General features: G+C 45.9%; 1 long non-coding RNA gene and 1 pseudogene across 1 annotated transcript; one reads left to right on the forward strand and one right to left on the reverse strand.

Annotated features, from left to right (window-relative positions):
- Nucleotides 1-4,877: 4,877 nt before the first annotated feature.
- Nucleotides 4,878-5,621, forward strand: LOC123059155 (uncharacterized). Its single transcript, XR_006427374.1, has 2 exons — nt 4,878-5,111; nt 5,192-5,621. It is a non-coding gene; the product is annotated as an uncharacterized lncRNA (long non-coding RNA).
- A 3,300-nt stretch (nt 5,622-8,921) lies between these two features.
- Nucleotides 8,922-11,220, reverse strand: LOC123059156 (putative F-box protein At1g30920; annotated as a pseudogene).
- Between the last annotated feature and the right edge of the window lie 9,045 nt (nt 11,221-20,265).

Below are 20,265 nucleotides of genomic sequence, written 5' to 3' on the forward strand. Positions count from 1 at the left end.
CAGCCCACCTCTATCAACATGTTATCTGGAGCATGGCTTGATGGGGTTGATTCCGATACTGCAACACACATTCGTGTTGGCGTTTGTGCTTTACTTTGGGCAGTATGGAACTGCAGAAATGATTTAGTATTTAACAGATCAACAAACATTCACTTTTTGCAGGTTATCTTCAGGGCCACGGCGTTCATCCGTATCTGGTCGCTACTCACTCCGACGGAGGCCAGGGAGCATTTGGTTACTGCGTCTACCCAATGGGAGATGGTAGCGCGGGATATTTTCAACCGGTTTGGATGGCGGTCATGTAATAGGATAGGCATGTAGTGCTCCTATTGTGTTCGCCAACCGGTTGTGGCTTTGGATTTTAGCTCTTTCGAGTCTTTTGTTTATTTTCGCACCTCGATACTTGGCGACTTTGTTACTGGATTATAATTTTAATAATATGAGCCGTATGCATCTTTCTGATGCAGAGGCTGGGGTAAACCCCTTTTTTGAAAAAAAAACAGATTAACACATGGTGTCTTTAGGCCGTCTGCAAAGCGATTCATGAAAATGAGTTCTACAGACATCTTTCAACTTTCGGCTTTGTCAATAGATTCCTGTCAGTTCTCTATAAAAAACATTTTGCCAGGCCTGGAAGTGGCGTCTTCTTCATCAGCATCCCGCGCTTGTCCAGCGCCTATTCGTCGGGCGATAAGCGAGATACCCCCGAGTCGGATCCTAGTATGGTGAAGATGAACGCTGATGGGCAGAGAGGAGCGCTGGTGGTGGTATTCCTTGATGAGCAGGGACTATTACCATCGACACGAATGATTCAAGGACCGACCGAACCTGCTTTAGTTTGTTTGGAGGGATGGCATGTGTAGAGGCTTTAGCTCGAGATTTAGATGTCAAGAGAATTGCCGTAGCATCTGATTGCTTGGAGGTCATCAACAACCAGCAAGGGAGCCATCTATCCACATGTGGTGCATTGCTGCGAAAAATCAAGAAGAGGCGATGTTGCCAAGACGGCGGATTCAAGCATATTGTTGTTCTACTTTGTAAGGTCCTCGAGAATAATCAATAAAATGGCCACATGCATCTCCAAGATGCAGAGGCCGGGGGTCATCATTCTTTTTCAAAAAAAAAAAGTAGCAGATTGTTGCTTCTTCATCACGGGTATATATTGGAAAAGGTGCTTGCAGTCTTCTGCAGCAGAAAACGGAGGCCACCAACCGTAGTGTCGCAGGTCAAATCGTGGCTTCCATATTTAATTGTGCAAGAGTTTGGATCAGCCGCAGCAAAGCACGAGCAGAGGATGCCCAGAGTAAGCTCGACAAGGTCGTTGCCGAGATGGAGGGAGCGCTCAATTTCATGGGCCTTAAAGTTGTGCTCGGGCAGCTTGGCAAGGCGCCAAGCATGCCAGAAACAAGCTCAGTGCTCAGCAAGCCCCTGGTGTTTGGACGCAACGAAGAGCATGGCCGGGTGACCAGTCTGTTGGGCGTGCCATCAGCCATGCCTAGATCGTCTGCCAAGCGATTGAGAGAGAAGAGTAGGAGATCATCTGCCATGCAGGTTGTTGCTACTGATCTTATTGTGTTGCCGATAGTTGGCATCGACGTGGTCGGTAAGACGACGCTTGCCCAGCTAGTGTACAATGACCCAAGGGTTAAAGCACACTTTGACTTGAGAATTTGGGTTTGTGTATCTGACCTTTTTGACATAAAGAGGGTGACCAAAGAGATTCTGGAACATACCTCTGCCTCCGCAGAAGCAACGGATTCACTAGCGAGCTTAAATGCTCTTCAAGTGGAATTGAGCCAACAGCTGAAAGAAGAGAAGTTTCTTCTTGTGTTGGATGATGTATGACCCAGCGCGTGTCAGGAATGGAGGATATTCTCAGCGCCACTGTGGTATGGACATCACGGCAGCATGGTCCTTGTGACAACTAGATCTCTAAGGGTTGCAGACCTTCTTGCCAGCATTGAGCCTCCCGCAGCAGCTGTAGAACTCCAGGGCCTGCCTACTGACATATTTTGGGACTTCTAGCAAGTGTGCATTCGGTAGAGAGTGACTGCAATTTTGGGACTTCTAGCGAGTGTGCCTTCGGTAGAGAGTGACTGCAATTTTGGGACTTCTAGCAAGTGTGCATTCGGTAGAGAGTGCCTGCTGTCATATCCCCAGCTGCAAGAAATTTCTCATGCCACTGCCTCTAGGATGTGTTGGTCTCCTCTAGTTGTCAAAACGCCTGACCGCTTGTTCAATATGGAGCTAACCGAGCGACACTGGAGGAGTATTAGAACAATGAACTATGGGAGCTAGCACATCAAGATAATGAGATATTATCGGCCCTTCGTCTGAGCTACTTGTATCTCCTGCAAGAACTAAAAAGATGCTTTACACTATATTGTATGTATCCAAAGGATTATAACATCTTTTTTTGCCCAAACATGATAGGTACGGCAGGCCGGATTCATTGGGCTGCAAGGCACGGGCCTGTTCGCTCGGTTGGTTTGGCTTTGACAAATGAAACTGACAGGAGGAACACCGCACAAAATTAACAGACGAAAATTAGGGAGAAAGAAGTGTTAGCCCCTTTATTAGTAAGGTATGGATTAGTACAAGACATATTATGCACTTGTGTTCGTTTATTTAGCATCAATACATACAGGGGTATCTCCAACACCGCACACCAAACAGATCCTAAATGTCCGGAGTGCAACCTTTTGCCCTCCCATGTCGTGAATCAACTGCTCGTGGTCCGATCCGGAGTAGACTAGGGTTGGTTACTTTTTTATGTAAAACAAATCCTAAATATTAATGAAAATGTTATGTCCGCTTTATTTAGTGTTGGCTCCCCTAAAGCTGTTTATTGACACGTTTGGACGTGTCTACAGACATTTAAAGTGTACATTTAAGGTACAACATTGGGGATGCCCTGCGTTGTTCACTCATTTTCATCACTCCAGCCTTGTGATTCTCCTTCGAGTGGATGCAACAACCATTGAATTGAATCACATTTACACTAGCTCAATCAGATTACTAGGCGTGCTTTTACATATACGAATATTCATTGTACTAAAAAAAGTATCGTGATATTTATTTGGGCTTGTAAATACTTAGTGGGCACCCAACACACCAACCTTCGATCTCGTTTTGTAAATATTAGATACACGTACCTTCAATCTTAGCGTCATATATATCCATGTAGTTGTCTTGTGATTTTCTTCCTATGACCTCCCGCCTGCACCATCTCTTAGATGCCGAGAGTTAAGAGGAAGAGGAAGCAATGACATTCGGGTTCTAGGGATTACACACACACATAGCATGTTTCGGAATAGTAGGCACCTAGGAATATGTTCTGGACGCAGCGGCATCTGATCGCAGAGATCCAGCCGCATGCTGCGTCGAGGTGATGCACGCATTAAATATTTGTGGAAATGACAATGGTAGCATAAATCGTTACATACAAAAAAAATACCACAGCCAGGTCAGACATAAGGACCAAGCAGTCAGGGCGGTACCATTTTCACAACCGGATAGTCAACACTGACGCGCAGCGGAATGGATGGAGTGCGCAGCGTGGGTGCCCATGTTGTCGCCGTGGTTGCTTACTGTCCTGTAATCCAATCAACCGTGTTAATTTGGTTCTGTACATGTGCTTAGAGCCACGTATCGTGGGATGTAATTTCCAATGGTTTTGTCGTTTGCCATGAAAAGATAAAACTAGAGATCGTTGATGTTTTTTGGACGAACATATAGTTGATTAAAACATGGTAACCATCGTCCATGGCGGTCATGTAATAGGATAAGCGATTAGTTTACCTATCTTTGTTATGCCAGCCGGTTGTGGCTTTAGGGCCTATTGTTTTTGGCGTTGTGGCTCTTTGTGAGCCTGCCGTTATTTTGTTTTCAGACTATAAAACCTTGTTGAACCTCTTTATTTATCTATAATTGTGACCGTATGCATCGTTCTGATGCAAAGGCCGGGGAGTCCCTTTTTTAAAAAAAAAACTCGATTAAGAAGAGAATTGTTCGTGTAGCAATTCAACAATATTGTGGGTGTCGTTGGAACATACTCGGCTTGCTCGGTTCTGTGTATGTGGTTCTTCCCAAGTTTGTTGTTTTGTTAGTTGGCCTAGCATATACTGTGCGGTAGTCTACCTTCTTAAGAATCAGTACATCATCGCTTCAACCATGTGGTTCTCCTTATACCAGATGGGATGCAACGACCATCAAACTGACTCGCATTTACACTTCAATTTTTTTTACTACTAAAGATAGTCTACAGCAACCATAGAACTGAAGCGTGAATTTTTATTGTACTCTAAGGCCTTGTTCGGATATCCATCAGATCCATGAAATTAGAGGAGTTGCAGAGCACCTAATTTCCAGCTTCAGTATTTTAGGCTACAACTCTGCCGGCTCCACGGAGCCGAGTCTGGGAGCGGAGGGACTCCGAACACTCCCTAAGAAAGTATGATCTTGATTTGAGATCTTTAAATATTCATGATGTGTACCCGCCACACGAACCTCCAACCCCGTTCCGTGAATATAACAATGTGATATCTTTAACTTTAGCTCGATATATATATATATATATATATATATATATATATATATATATATATATATATGTATATATATATATATATATATATATATATATATATATATATATATAGGAAAATGGATACTACCACCTAGTGGTAACTACCACCTAAGAATCCACCGTCGATCTTCCGTGCTTAGATCTGAGTTTTTCTTTCTTAGAATGCTACAGAATTTTAACGGGTCTAGGTTCCACGCGACCCGTTTGGTGTTATTACTAATTATACTATTAATTTAATTGGTGGTTATCTACGGCGTACTGGTGGCCATCGCTTATCCAAGAATTTGAATGCATCTATCTATTCGTCGTTCTTATCCGGATACTAACCAAAACGGTTCTATTTTCTCGACCTACCGTTCTGCCCGGCCACACTTCCCTCAACAACTGGAGACGGCGGATCGGCGTCGTCGTCGTGACTCTCACCGGCTGGACGGCGAAGCGTCGTCATGATTATTCTTCTGCCACATCTGAGGCAGTGAAACCACGGCTGGCCGACGTCGTCCTGAGTACCACGCAAGTCAAGGTGATCATAAGCTGCATGCTTCCATGCTCCGTCGCTTTCTCTTTCAACTCTCATCTCTATTGCTTCATGTGGATCAACAGGTTACGAGCAACGGCAGGGAGTAGTGCGTTGAAGCGACACGACATGCACAAAGTTGATCGATGTTCGCCGGCGACTTGCGGGTGACTGTACCGCGACGGAGACGGCAACCAGTGTTGTTCCTGAACATGCGACATTACTCACTGCCATCAACGATGATGACGAGCCAAACCTTGCAACGTTGTCGATCGCCGTCGATGGTAGCGGCGCCCGCGTGCACGACCCATGCTCACGAACTGCTAGATCCAATAATGGCGGTTGTATGATGCATGATATTCTTTTGGACTTGAGAGAAATCTACGGTTACATTCCTACCAAAAGAACGATGTAGTTTTTGGGTCTCTCATCCACATCCACCTAGGCAATATTTGAGGATCAATCACAGACTGGAGTTCATGAATTTATCAACGAAGAAGTTTATTTTTTGATACACACGATCCATGCTCATTTTTTTCATACTACATACTACTACTTCTGTGTACAAAATACTGTATACTACATACTATATGTATACCCCATACATTTTATATAGAGATACACATATATACTACTTAAGAGTTGGTACGTAAAGCCTGCCTTGAATTTACTTGATGGAGATCGTCCAGCAGCGTACATACGCCATTTAAGATATATTCCATAATTTGTATTATACATTTGTTTGTAGTACAATATACTCCATACTTCCTTGAAAGGAAAATACTCCGTACTTTCTTTTACATACCATATACTCCCTACGTTCTAAAAATATTACTCCACTCTATATACTCCTTTGAGCGCATACTATATACTCTATACTCTCTAAAAATGGCACCACATTCTTTTTAAACCCATTATACGCTCTTTTTACATATATTCTGTGCCACTTTCTGGATATACTCTTTTTTGGATGAATATACTACTCAATATTTAATTCAAAAAAGTTATATGGTATTTTCAGAATTAAAAAATTATATAGCCCAGCTTCAAAAGAAAATACACATATACTCCATACTATCATTTTGATATACTCCATACTACAGCTAAGAGCAGTATCTATACTTCCATACAAACTAGAATATTATGTACACTTACCAATAAAAAAGAGAGTAGTATGTACACACCATACAACAAAAAAGAGTATACTACATACACAATACTACCTTTTGCGGTACTATTTTATACGCCAAGATATTTGACGCAAAGTTTGTCAATACATACTCCATACTCCAATAATTATATGTATGTTGGAAAACTCCATACTACAAGCATACATGAGTATACTCGAAGTGTTTAAAAGTATTATATTCTTTACTATATTGTGTAGAAAATCTAGAAAAGATAATGTTCCAACGTTACCTATTTAACGAAAACAACTCTGACTAGAAAATTTCCCTCTACCTAACAAGAATAATCAGCATCTCGTTCGCATCCTTATATCTCATAGACAAGTTGTTGTACGTAACCAAGATTTTCTGGACACTCTGGCCAATAATTTAGGAGGTAGTTGAACCAGTGCGTCGTTAGCTGCCGGATTATTTTAATGTAAAAACTGAAGTTGGTGCCTATCAGATTACGTAGCACCCGTTAACCTACTTGTCGACCCGGTTGAGGGAGGGGAGGACACGTGGAGCGCAGCTAGCTAGGTGGTAACTACAAGTGCTTGTAGATAAAATTTGTCATATATATATATATATATATATATATATATATATATATATATATATATATATATATATATATATATATACCAAATGTCGAGAATTAAGAGGAAAAAGATGAAGCAATGACCATTAGGATCTTGGAGCTATATATATAGCATCATGGGAATAGTAGGCATCCAGGAACATGTTTATTGATGCAGTGTTATAATTGTTGTGATTGACCTAATTACGGCCACTGCAAAAAGAACCACAACTAGACAGATAGTTGCTCGTGGAGTATGCGGCGTTTCTGGAGGACAGCAAGAGTTGCGTGTCGAGAAAACTAGAAGAACACACTCGACCTGACTTCTTGTTGGGTATGCTAGGTTTCTTCATCCTGGAAAATTTCTGTTTTTTTTTAAACCGGGCATAACCCCTTTCCATTACTCTCATAACGGAAATACAACAGTTCAAGAAGCATCCAGGAAACCTAGAAAGGGGAAAGCGAGTTCAAAGCATCACTGGGAAACCCACAATAAACACCCGTCATCGGGCAGTTCATCGCGACCCAGTGACACCATACCAACTACGCAGAACTACCAGATCAATAGGCTGCCCAAAACAAGTTTGCTAAACAGGCCAGGATAAATGCTCACGCAGGAGCAGAGATCATCTCACACATCCAAAGCTAAGTTCTCCAAAGGTAGTAGGCAGGCAGGAGCGCTGAGGTGAAGAAGAGAGACCAACAACATGTCTGAAGAGCGCCAGCGTCTCATTTCCTGCCTGGTGCCGTGCAGATTCGCATCATGTTTGAAGCGTTGATCCTCAGCATCTTAGCTCCACGCTCCATTGCTTCATCATATAGCACCTGGATGATTGAAGGGCTGAAAGAACAAAACCACAAAACCATTTCTTCAAGAAGAAAAAAACTGCAAATTTGGCTAATACCGACACGGAGCTACTGCCATGTGTCGAATGAGACCATCGAACCAAAGCATCAGAACTGTTTCAAGCATCATCCATCAGCAGGACTGATCATTAATCAGGGTTTATGAACCTCTCGATGAAGAATGAGTTTCTTGACCTAGCGATCTCACCCAAATGAACGAACTGGGGCGCCATTCTGCAGATGCAATTCTCTATTTGCTCAGCTCAACCATGACCCCCGGTGTACTCGCCCAGTAGACTGAACGGGAAAATACCAGCGGAACTGTACCCAACAGAGGGACAGGGAAGCGTCTACAAATGTACAGCAATAACTCAAGAGCGCTAGGTCTGCATAAACAGTACATGAAAAATAAATCAACAGCCGAGAACACCTAACATACAACAGGCGAAATGCTCAAATATCTTACTATGACTAGAGCCAGCACTATTCCAATCAAGAAGCAGGAAAGCAAACGGAGATTCAATACAGTACTACAAGAAAGAAATCATTTCTAGGGGGATCCGAAAATTAACTTCCACCATATATTATGATAGTGCATACATGGAATTTTGAGTTGTTTCGGCTTCCCACATGACCGGCCCCGTCGAAACATAACAGAATAGGCCAGCCATAAATACAGAAGTCCTGAAAACCGAGCACGAGCAGTCACCACACAAGGTTCTCAGGCAGAATAGTGATGAGTAATAAAACTAGCTAAGAAAAGCACTGACACTGCTTGCACAAACCTGATCAAGTCCTTGAGGCTTTTTAAGTGTCACTTACAGAGAAAATCCAGACATGTATAAAATATATTCGGACAAGAAAACAATTGTTGATTGATGTCATACAAGAATACATGCAGTACTTGTTTAACGCTCCAGTATAGTCCCCACATGTTTTACAGCTGCGATAGCTATCTTTCAGTACTTCAAACTAACATACACAGAAGGCATCTGCTACCAAAAGTATCCGACTTCAGGTGGATCCAATCATCCACTACATACCATGTGAAGATCACATATCACAATAAATGAATCATGCAATTAAATGGTAAAATGGTCCTACAAGAAACGAGATAATTCCAGTTTAGACTGCGAGATAAAAGGGTCCTACAAGAAACGAGATAATTCCAGTTTAAATGCGACCGCTTACTCAAAAGTCAAAACTCATCAAGTCCTTCAGGCTTCTCAAGTGTCACTTACAGCAGAGCCAGGTCGTGCATTTGATAAAACACACTAGGATAACCCAATAACAGAATTGTCAATTTGTGTCATACAAGATACTTACTAGTTGTTTAACACTTCAGTATTGTCCCCACGTGCTTGAGTTTTGATGCTTCTATCTTTCAGTACGTAAAACTAGCATACAGGGACGGCATCTGCTACCAAAGGTCTCCTATTTTCAGGTGGATCCGGTCATCTGCTACATACTTCATAAACTATACAGCCTTAACAGTATTATCTGATTCCAGAAGAAATAACTTAACGCATACGTAGATCGTTTCAGTGTTGACTGGAGATAAACAAAAGCATCCAGTCCATATTGTTAAAAAAAACGGACCCATACATCCAGTCCATACTAAGAGATATCCAGATGCAGAAGTTGCAACACATTCTCAAAGAGAGACGAATTTAGATAAAAAGACAGCAATAGTGGTTCAACAAAACGATCATAATATCCATGATTTAAGTAGCAGGGCGCTACAACTGCATAGGCTGCTAACTGCCATGAATATACACAAGTACACAAAGGCAAGTTCAGTCACTAAGTTACTGCAATAGTAAGGACATGGTGCTCAAGCGCCAATAGAAACTATCAGAACTTCATAAATGTCTACCCGTCACTGCTGCCCAAATTGAAGACCTAAGTCAACTATCATCAGAAACATGGACAATTATGAAGCTGTGGTATGCAGCAGCCAGGCCATTGAACTTCACATTCAGATCCAAGTTAACATAAAACACAGCTGAATAGACATTTAGTACCCACCCGCCAATGATTCTGAGAACAACGGAACATGTGGATAAAAAAGAGTCTTGCCACCACAGGCAGGCAATTCAGCTTTACACTCAGAGCCAAGTTGACATATAAAACGCAGCTGTCTAGAATCCATGTCATATGACATTAGTGTCTTGTCATGTCCACCGACTATAAAAATCAAACTGTGTTCTGGATGCATTGAAATAACACTATAATCATTCGCATACGATGAATACTTTGTTCCAAACAACGGCAAGTGGCTCACATTGTGCTTCAAAGTCCATTTTTCTGTAACGAAGTCCTCAAGAACCCAGATTGATAATTCAGAACCATCAGAATCACCAGGACTATTTACAAAATACAACTGTCCCTGTGATGGAAATATGCCATTGATATCATCAGCATAGTACGGTGTCTTAGGAATATGACAAGCCACCAATTATCACCTTCCACATCAACAGCTACAATTAAATTATTATAGGCAGCCAAATTTAGGATCCCATTTGAAAATGAGCTGGGTGAATTCTTGGGTATCGCAAATGGACCATACTCAACTGTTCGATATTTCCATGCCCCAGCTTTGGAGGAGTAAATTGCTAGTGTATGGATGCGTCCATAGTACTCGCTTTGCTCGTCCTCGCCTATACCCCATGACTCCTCATCTATGAACTCAAATACATGGAAATGGGAAGAAACGGCCGGGTCGAATCCCAGGCAAGCGGCACTCGACATGCTGGACCAGTTGGTGGCAGGCACGGCCACCCATTTCTCAGTAGTGGGATTGCACACCACATAATCCATTGTCACGGAATCAATCGACTTCCAGCAGCAGCAGAGGAGGAGCCCATTGCAGCCGTCTGAAATGTCAAGGCGCTCGCAATTGGGCAGGAACGACAGTGAGGGGTCGACCAGAGGATAGCGTTGCCGTGACAGATTGGAAAAATAACGAGCCTTTCTAGGGGAGCGAAAATTGTTGTAACCTTGGTAGAAGAAGCCGACGATGGACTGCGGCATCTTCTTTCGGCGGTCACGGTGGGAGATGAGGTCTCGCCAACGCTTGGAGACGCACTTGCAGCAGCAGGTGGACTTGTACGGCACGCGCGAGATGATATCGGCGAGGATGTCGTCGGTGAGCGTGGCCATCGGGTCGCTCCCATCCACACCCTTCTTGGAGCCCGGCGCCATCGCCGTACGTGGAGACGAGGAGCGGTTGATCTGCTCAGATTAGGAGCAGAAAGATTAAGGATTCATCCTGGCGTTGAGGTAAGCCTGAGGAGAGAGAGGGCCTACCAGGCGCGTGGCGCGCGAACTGCGAAAGAAGAGGCGACGAGAGCGTCGGCTGCCATCTGCGCCGGCGAACGAGGGTTTGGGCGTGCGCCGCTGCTAGATGCGGCGGAGCTCGGCAGTCAAGTTCTTTTTTTTAGACAAACTCGGCAGTCAAGTGGAGACGACGGGGGAGTTGGGGGGCTGGGCCGTGTGACCTTTTCCTTTGTGCTGGGTGGGGCTGTGCATACCATCGGAAGGTGGCATCGAACGCCACCAGAACACGAGCTTTGGATCTGGCGCATGGACGAGCCGAAGTGGGCTGTCGCTGTCATGTCCTATATTTCATGTATTATAGTATCAATTTTGAATGTTTTATATGCAATTTTATATTATTTTTCAAGACTAACCTATTAACCTAGTGCCCAGTGTCAGTTGCTATTTTTTTGCTTCATTTTGGCTTTTCAGAAAATCAATATCAAACAGAGTCCAAATAGAAAAAAAACCTTAGCTTAATTTTTTCTGTACCTGAAGGGACCCATGAAGGTTCGGGAGAAGACCTGACGAGCCATGAGAGGCGACGAGCTCAAGGGGCGTGCCCTATGAGGTGGTCACGCCCCCTGAGCTTGTGGCCCCTCGTGGCACCTCTTGACCTAATTCCGCTTCTATAAATTCTCAAATATTTACAATATACCAGAGAGCCACCCAAAACACTTATTCCGCCGCCGCAAGTCTTTGTTCTTCCGCGATCCCATCTGGAGACCTTTTCCGGTACTCTGTCGGAGGGGGAATCGATCACGGGGGGCTTCTACATCATCCTTACTGCCTTTCGATAATGCGTGAGTAGTTCATCATAGACCTACGGGCCTATAGCTAGTAGCTAGATGGCTTCTTCTCTCTCTTTGATCCTCGATACAATGTTCTCCTCGATCTTCTTGGAGTTCTATCCGATGTAATATTTTTTTGCGGTGTGTTTGTTGGGATCCGATGAATTGTGAGTTTATAATTAGATTATTTTTGAATATTAATTGAGGCTTTTCTGAATTCTTTGATGCATGATTGTTATACATTTGTATTTCTCTTCGATCTATCGGTTTGGTTTGGCCAACTAGATTTATTTATGTTGCAATGAGAGAGGTACTTTGTGATGGGTTCAGTCTTGCGGTGCTCAATCCCAGTGACAAAGTAGCTAGGGGACATGACACGTATTTGTATTGTTGCCATGAAGGATAAAACGACGTGGTTTATTCATATTGCTTGGGTTTACTTTGTCTACATCATGTCATCTTGCTTAAGGCGGTACTCTGTTTTATACTTAATACTCTAGATGCATGTTGGATATCGGTCGATGAGTGGAGTAATATTAGTAGATGCAGTAGGAGTCAGTCTACTTGTCTCAGACGTTGCCTATGTACATGATCATTACCTTGAATATCATCATAAATATGCATTTTTCTATCAATTGCTCAACAATAATTTATTCACCCACCGTATGTTATATGTGCTCAAGAGAGAAGCCTCTAGTGAAAACTATGCCTCCAGGTCTACCTTTAACATATATGAAAACACAAAAATACCAGTACGATATTTGATTCTTGCAAATAACCACCGAGGGGATTGAAAACACCCTTGTTTACGTTGGGTGCAAATATTTGCTTTTGTGTGTGCAGGTGCTGCTAAACGAGGTTCTGTGCGGTTCTCCTACTAGATTGATAACCTTTGTTCTTAACTGAGGGAAATAATTACCTCTACTGTACAACTTCATCCTTTTCTCTTCGTGAAAATCCCAACGCGGCTAACAAGTAGCACCGGTGAGCCGAAGAAACTGGAAAGGACACGCAACAGATTGGCGATGTCGAAACCGCGCCGGCAGATGGCACCAGCAAGCCAATGACATTGGAGGACACATGTCCAGGGCCCCCAGGATAGGAGCAGCGCTTGTAAGGGGTCCGTCGTGAGGCCTCATGCCGCCACTATCTTAACAAGCATGTGGGGAAGTAACCGTCGTGATCTCAAAACCCACTACATCGAAGTCATCACCGTAGCTCGAGGAGAGGCGCCGCAACACATGCTGGAGCAGCGGGGGAGATGCAGTAGCTGAAAGAAACCGCTCCCTGCCACGCCCAAGACTGGATCTTGGGGTAGAGGTCACTAGTGTAGAAAACACTAGTGCCAACATTGTAAAAATAACATTCCTGGCATGGAAGGTCGACGCCAGCAATATGGCGCCATTTTTAACAAAATACAGATGGCGTGGAGGGGCGGGCCACAGCTTGAGAGGGCCACGCGGCGGGGAGCAACAAGACAAACGAAGCCACCACCGCGTCAGACTCTTCCGGCCGCTAGGAAGTTGGAGTAGCTGTACAAAGGAGGAAGCATACAGGCCTCGCTGCCATTGTCCTTGGGGGTGAGCAGGCTTCACCGTCGATACCCTCTAGCGACGGCTTGGAGAGCGGTGCGGGAAGCGAGGGGTGTGGCCACAAGTTTGGATCGCCGAGTCGCCCCTTGGAGCGGAGGGGGGCTGAGCATTTTGTGTGTGCAGATAAAAAATAATCTATATCTATATCTATACCAATTCAAAAAGTTTCAGATGGACAGATTCAGTTCATCTCAACCATCAAACCTGTCAATCCAATGACACAACCGAGCAACATCCATGACCGGCCGCGCCGACGGCGACGCTTGAGGGCGCCATTCCCCGCCTTGAAGGCGTCGGTATGTACTGATCTCCTCACTTCACCTTCCCCTAGGTCTCCCGGGCGAAAGCCCTACTTTGTTGGGTGGCGGCGGCGCTCACGGCGCCGTTACCTTCTTGAAGGCGCCGCTTTGGGAACCTTGGGGTTAGGTGGCGCTTGTGGGTGGTGGGCGACGGCGGTGGTGCGGCCCTATCCTAGCATGGATTTACGTCCGTTGCTTGGAGATGGACTCGCATAGGTGGAGGTCGTCGTCTGGCGTCGTGGTACCGTTAATGGCGGAGGACCTGCCAAGGCTCGCGTAGGTGGAGGTCGTCGTTTGGAGTCGTGGTGGCGCCGATGACGGAGGACCTGCCAAGGTTGTCACCTTAATATGTCTGAAGATGGACCAGTGGAAGATGGCGTCGACGATACATGTGAGTGCGTCGGACCGGTTTGAGCCCCGGACCCAGCAGATGGCTCAGGTGGGGTCTCCGGCTTTAGATGTTAGGTTTAGGTGAGAGGTCTGGGTATGTGGCCCAACTTGCACCTCTTCATCATTTGAATAGGAGTACTGGCATATGTTGCCAAGATGGCAGATTCAGGCATATTGTTGTTCTACTTTATAAGGTCCTCGAGAATAATCAATAAAATGGCCGAATGCATCTCCCAGATGCAGAGGCCGGAGGTCATCCTTCTTTTCTAACAAAAAATACCGGATGCAACAAGCATTTAAGTGAATCACATTTATACGGTACCTTAACAACCTTTTTACTAAAAGATAGTATGCAAGTACAACGACCATGGAATTGAAGCTGAATTTATATGAGTTCTCATTGTACTAAAACATATTTTGATCGTTATTTGGGATTAGTAAGTGTTTAATGTTGACCCACCATACCAACCCGCAATATCGTTTTGTGAATATTAGGGACGCACTACCTTGAATCTTTGCTTGATATATATCTATCTAGTTATCGTGTGGTCTTCTTCATATGGTCTCATGCCTACACCATCTATCACATGTTGAGATTTACGAGGAAGAGGAAGTGATGTCACATGGATCTAGATGTTAGACACATGTAGCGTGCTTGGACTAGTAGGCGTCAGGGAATATGTTCGTTCAAAGAGTGTGAAATCCTGTGTAACTGGCCTAAGTAAGACCATCATGGCAGGCACCATGCCTAGACAAAAGTTATCTTATTGAGGAGGCGTCGTTTATGAAGTTAACAGAAGTTCAGTTTAAGACATTCAACACTTCAGCTGTCAAGTTGTCATGCTGACTTGTCTAGTATGACGCCTCCATCTGGCCAAAGTTCAATCCCATCAATAACTTCAGGTCCTTGACTATGCCCTCTGGACTTCCATCTGCCATCAACAGCTTCATCCCGATGATGATTCTCTGAAAAATTTGGGATGCTAGAATTTGGGATACACCAGAGGGAAAATTTGGGATGATAGTAGTATACAACGACCATAGAATTGAAGCTGAATTTGGATATGAATTTTCATTGTACTAAAAGAAAGTTTGATCATTAACCTCCACCACACCAACCTGCAGTCTCATTTTGCAAATATTAAGGATACACTACCTTCAATCTTAGTTCGATATATATGTATCTAGTTGTTGTGCGGTCTTTTTCATATAGTCCTTTTTTAGAAATGGAGGAGGACCCCCGGCCTCTGCATCTGGACGATGCATGCAGCCACTTTATTAATTATTCACACAAGACCTTACAAAGTCATACACCAGTAAGACTAAAGTCACCATCTAGGCAACATCTGTCGCTACTCCTATCCAGTTGATGAAGGGATGCTGATAGTCTGGTCCTAATACCAAACAGACATCGCAGCCTAACCTAACATCTAAGACCCGAGGTCCCAACCAGGATGTCTGCCCGGTATGGGGCACCCACCAGTCCGGCACACTCCTCAACCAGGACACCTGCCGGGTATGAGGCCGCCGCAGCCACCTACCACCAATCCATCTTCAGTACTGTACTACTGCATCTACCTTGCCTGGTCTAGCTGTCGTCGATGCCACCACAGCGCCAGACAATGCCACCATTCTGCACGTATCCATCCACACGCGCCCGTCGCTGAAACTTCGCAGTGCCATGCCGCCGGGATCCATCGTCGGCCTTGCGGTAGATGAAACACCGCTCCTCCTCATCCCCTCCAGCCAGCTCCTGCTCCAAAAATGATGCCCTCAGGAGAGAGCACGACACTGAACGCGCCGTCATCGTACGATCCGATAGACCCAGATCTAGGATTTCCCCTGGAACATCCCGATCATGTTGACGCAGTTTGCAACGACGATGCCTCAACAGGGGGCGTCGGAGATGCCGTCATCGTCCGCCATGACCGAAGTCGGTGCGATTTTCACCAAAAGTAGCGCCACCACGATCTCGCCGCTGACTGGATCCAAGCACACCCTCGCCATGTAGACGTATGGTGTCATCGGGAAGCCGGTTGAGGACCACCGGCCGCCACACCCAGACCCCATCATGCGCCATTGGCCGGCCATAGCCGACCCACGACGGATTTGGCCGGGATGCCAGATCCACGGCCGCCGCCGCCGCCCATCGCATAGCGGAGAATCCCACCGGAGGACCTCGCCAGCCCTGGGTTCGTCGGCTGCCGCCGCACAGCCAGGACGCTGCCGTGGCTGCCGCACGAAGACACCCCGCACGAGGCGCCCCAGCCACCTAATGGGAGATCCATCGCTTGCCTCCTTCCCTAACCCTTTGGGCGTCGGGCGCCCCCACCACCGCAGCCAGTGCCAGCAGAGATCTGCCTTGCAGGAGGGCTGGCGGTGCGAGGAGTTGGTCCCCCTGGCGTCGCCCTGGGTGGCGGCGCGAGGGGGTTGGGAGGGACAAGGGATGAGGGACGAGGGACAGGAGCTTCATATAGTCTCTGGCCCACATCATCTCTCAAATGTTGAGACTTGCAAGGAGGAGGATGCAATGTCACTTGGATCTAGGAGTTAGACACATGCATGTAGCGTGCTTGGACCTTGGACTAGTCGGCATCAAGGAATGTTCTCATTATGGGACTCAAAAGACATGTGTAACACGAAAGTCCTATTCTGAGCTCGAGTTCAGATGAGCTGTATATCTCCATCGTCAATTTTCACCTAGATTCGCACCACGCGAGGTATATCTCTCTGTATTCGCATATGTACATGTGCATATTTCATAGACCATGGGCCACTCAACTACCCCTTTTAATGCGACGGCTGTCATCCCCCCATGAGGAGGCTCAGACGGGCCGACCTATCCTGGGCTACGAATCAGACGTCTCCCACCTAACGCCAGCTGATCCACCGGAAGATTCCTTCCCCTCTGCCCCCCTCTCATTATCTTCTTCAACCTCGTCGGCAGGAACCAGATCGGGATTCGGGAACGATGACTACCTCATCTTCTTTGTCCCAGCCCGACGAGATACTCCTGCTGATTCCTTGCCCAACCTGTGGTGACAAGGTGGTCACCTTCATCTCCCAAGGCGGACCACACTTCTACAAGTGCGTCAGAAAAGATGTAAAATTTCATTGGTAGCAAAAATTATTTTCCACAGCCGAATCCACTTTCTTAACATCAATATGCTTCATGCAGGCTGGGTTATGTCAGTTTTTGAGATCCACGGACACCTACCTGCTGGAGCTCACTCGCCACGACTTGTCCCAGCCGTACGTGCTGCACCAGCCTCTAGCCGTGCACCCATCTAAAGGAAATATGCCCTAGAGGCAATAATAAAGTTATTATTTATTTCCTTATATCATGATAAATGTTTATTATTCATGCTGGAATTGTATTAACCGGAAACATAATACATGTGTGAATACATAGACAAACAGAGTGTCACTAGTATGCCTCTACTTGACTAACTCGTTGATTAAAGATGGTTAAGTTTCCTAGCCATAGACATGAGTTGTCATTTGATTAATGGGATCACATCATTAGGAGAATGATGTGATTGATATGACCCATTCCGTTAGCTTAGCACCCGATCGTTTAGTATGTTGCTATTGCTTTCTTCATGACTTATACATGTTCCTATGACTATGAGATTATGCAACTCCCGTTTACCGGAGGAACACTTTGTGTGCTACTAAACTTCACAACGTAACTGGGTGATTATAAAGGTGCTCTACGGGTGTCTCTGAATGTACTTGTTGGGTTGGTGTATTTCGAGATTAGGATTTGTCACTCCGATTGTCGGAGAGGTATCTCTGGGCCCTCTCGGTAATGCACATCACTTAAGCCTTGCAAGCATTGCAACTAATGAGTTAGTTGCGAAATGATGTATTACAGAACGAGTAAAGAGACTTACCGGTAACGAGATTGACCTCGGTGTTGAGATACCGACGATCGAATCTCGGCCAAGTAACATACCGATGACAAAGGGAGCAGCGTATGTTGTTATGCGGTCTGACCGATAAAGATCTTCGTAGAATATGTAGGAGCCAATATGGGCATCCAGGTCCCGCTATTGGTTATTGACAAGAGAGGTGTCTCGGTCAGGTCTACATAGTTCTCGAACCTGTAGGGTCCGCATGCTTAATGTTCGTTGACGATATAGTACTATGAGTTATGTATGTTGGTGACCGAATGTTGTTCGGAGTTTTGGATGAGATCACGGATATGACGAGGAACTCCGGAATGGTCCGGAAGTAAAGATTGATATGTGTATAGTAGTGTTTGATCTCCGGAAGGGTTCCAGAATTCACCGGAAGGGGTTCCGGATGTTTCCCGAAATGTTTGGGCACGAGAACACTTTATATGGGCCAAAGGGGAAAGCCCACAAGGTTTTTGGAAAGCGCAAAAGGAAGTTTTGCGGAGTCCAGGGGCCAGACGCTAGGGTCCTTGGCATCTGGGTCCAGACGCCAGGAACCCTGGCGTCTGGCCCTGGAGTCCGAGAAGGACTCTTGCCTTTTGGGTGAAACGGACTTTGTGGAGGCTTTTGTTGGGGAACGTTGCAGAAAATTAAAATTTTTCCTACGGTTTCACCAAGATCCATCTATGAGTTCATCTAAGCAACGAGTCTAGGAAGAGAGTTTGCATCTACATACCACTTGTAGATCGCGTGCGGAAGCTTGCAAGGTGATGATGTAGTCGTACTCGACGTGATCCAAATCACCGATGACCTGCGCCGAACGGACGGCACCTCCGCGTTCAACACACGTACGGAACAGCCACGTCTCCTCCTTCTTGATCCAGCAAGGAAGGGAGGAGAGGTTGAGGGAGATGGCACCAGCAGCAGCACGACGGTGTGGTGTTGATGGAGCTGCAGTACTCCGGCAGAGCTTCGCTAAGCACTATGGAGGTGGAGGAGGTGTTGGGGAGGGAGAAGGAGGCAACCAAAGGCCAGGGCGTTCAGGTATGAAGTCCCTCCTCTCCCCCACTATATATAGGGGTGCCAAGGGGGGGTGGCCGGCCCTAGGAGATCCAATCTCCTAGGGGGTGCGGCGGCCAAGGGGGTTTTCCCTCCCCCCAAGGCACCTAGGAGGTGCCTTACCCTCCTAGGACTCTTGCCCCCTTGAACCCTAGGCGCATGGGCCTATGTGGGGCTGGTGCCCTTGGCCCATTAGGCCAAGGCGCACCCCCTTACAGCCCATGTGGCCCCCCGGGACAGGTGGACCCACCCGGTGGACCCCCGGGACCCTTCCGGTGGTCCCGGTACAATACCGATAACCCCGAAACTTGTCCCGATGCCCGAAACAGGACTTCCCATATATAAATCTTTACCTCCGGACCATTCCGGAACTCTTCGTGACGTCCGGGATCTCATCCGGGACTCCGAACAACATTCGGGTTACTGCATATACATATCCCTATAACCCTAGCGTAACTGAACCTTAAGTGTGTAGACCCTACGGGTTCGGGAGACATGCAGACATGACCGAGACTCTCTCAGTCAATAACCATCAGCGGGATCTGGATACCCATGATGGATCCCACATGCTCCTCGATGTTGTCATCGGATGAACCACTATGTCGAGGATTCGATCAAACCCTGTATGCCATTCCCTTTGTCAATCGGTACGTTACTTGCCCGAGACTCGATCGTCGGTATCCCAATACCTTGTTCAGTCTCGTTACCGGCAAGTCACTTTACTCGTACCGTAATGCATGATCCCGTGTCCAACACCTTGGTCACATTGAGCTCAATATGATGATGCATTACCGAGTGGGCCCAGAGATACCTCTCCGTCATACGGAGTGACAAATCCCAGTCTCGATCCGTGTCAACCCAACAGCTACTTTCGGAGATACCTGTAATGCACCTTTATAGTCACCCAGTTACGTTGTGACGTTTGGTACACCCAAGGCACTCTTACGGTATCCGGGAGTTACACGATCTCATGGTCGAAGGAAGAGATACTTGACACTTGCAAAGCTCTAGCAAAACGAACTACACGATCTTTTATGCTATGCTTAGGATTGGGTCTTGTCCATCACATCATTCTCCTAATGATGTGATCCCGTTATCAACGACATCCAATGTCCATAGTCAGGAAACCATGACTATCTGTTGATCACAATGAGCTGGTCAACTAGAGGCTTACCAGGGACATTGTGTGGTCTAAGTATTCACACGTGTATTACGATTTC

The sequence above is a fragment of the Triticum aestivum genome, chromosome 3A, assembly GCF_018294505.1.
Source record: "Triticum aestivum cultivar Chinese Spring chromosome 3A, IWGSC CS RefSeq v2.1, whole genome shotgun sequence".
Lineage (NCBI taxonomy): Eukaryota > Viridiplantae > Streptophyta > Magnoliopsida > Poales > Poaceae > Triticum > Triticum aestivum.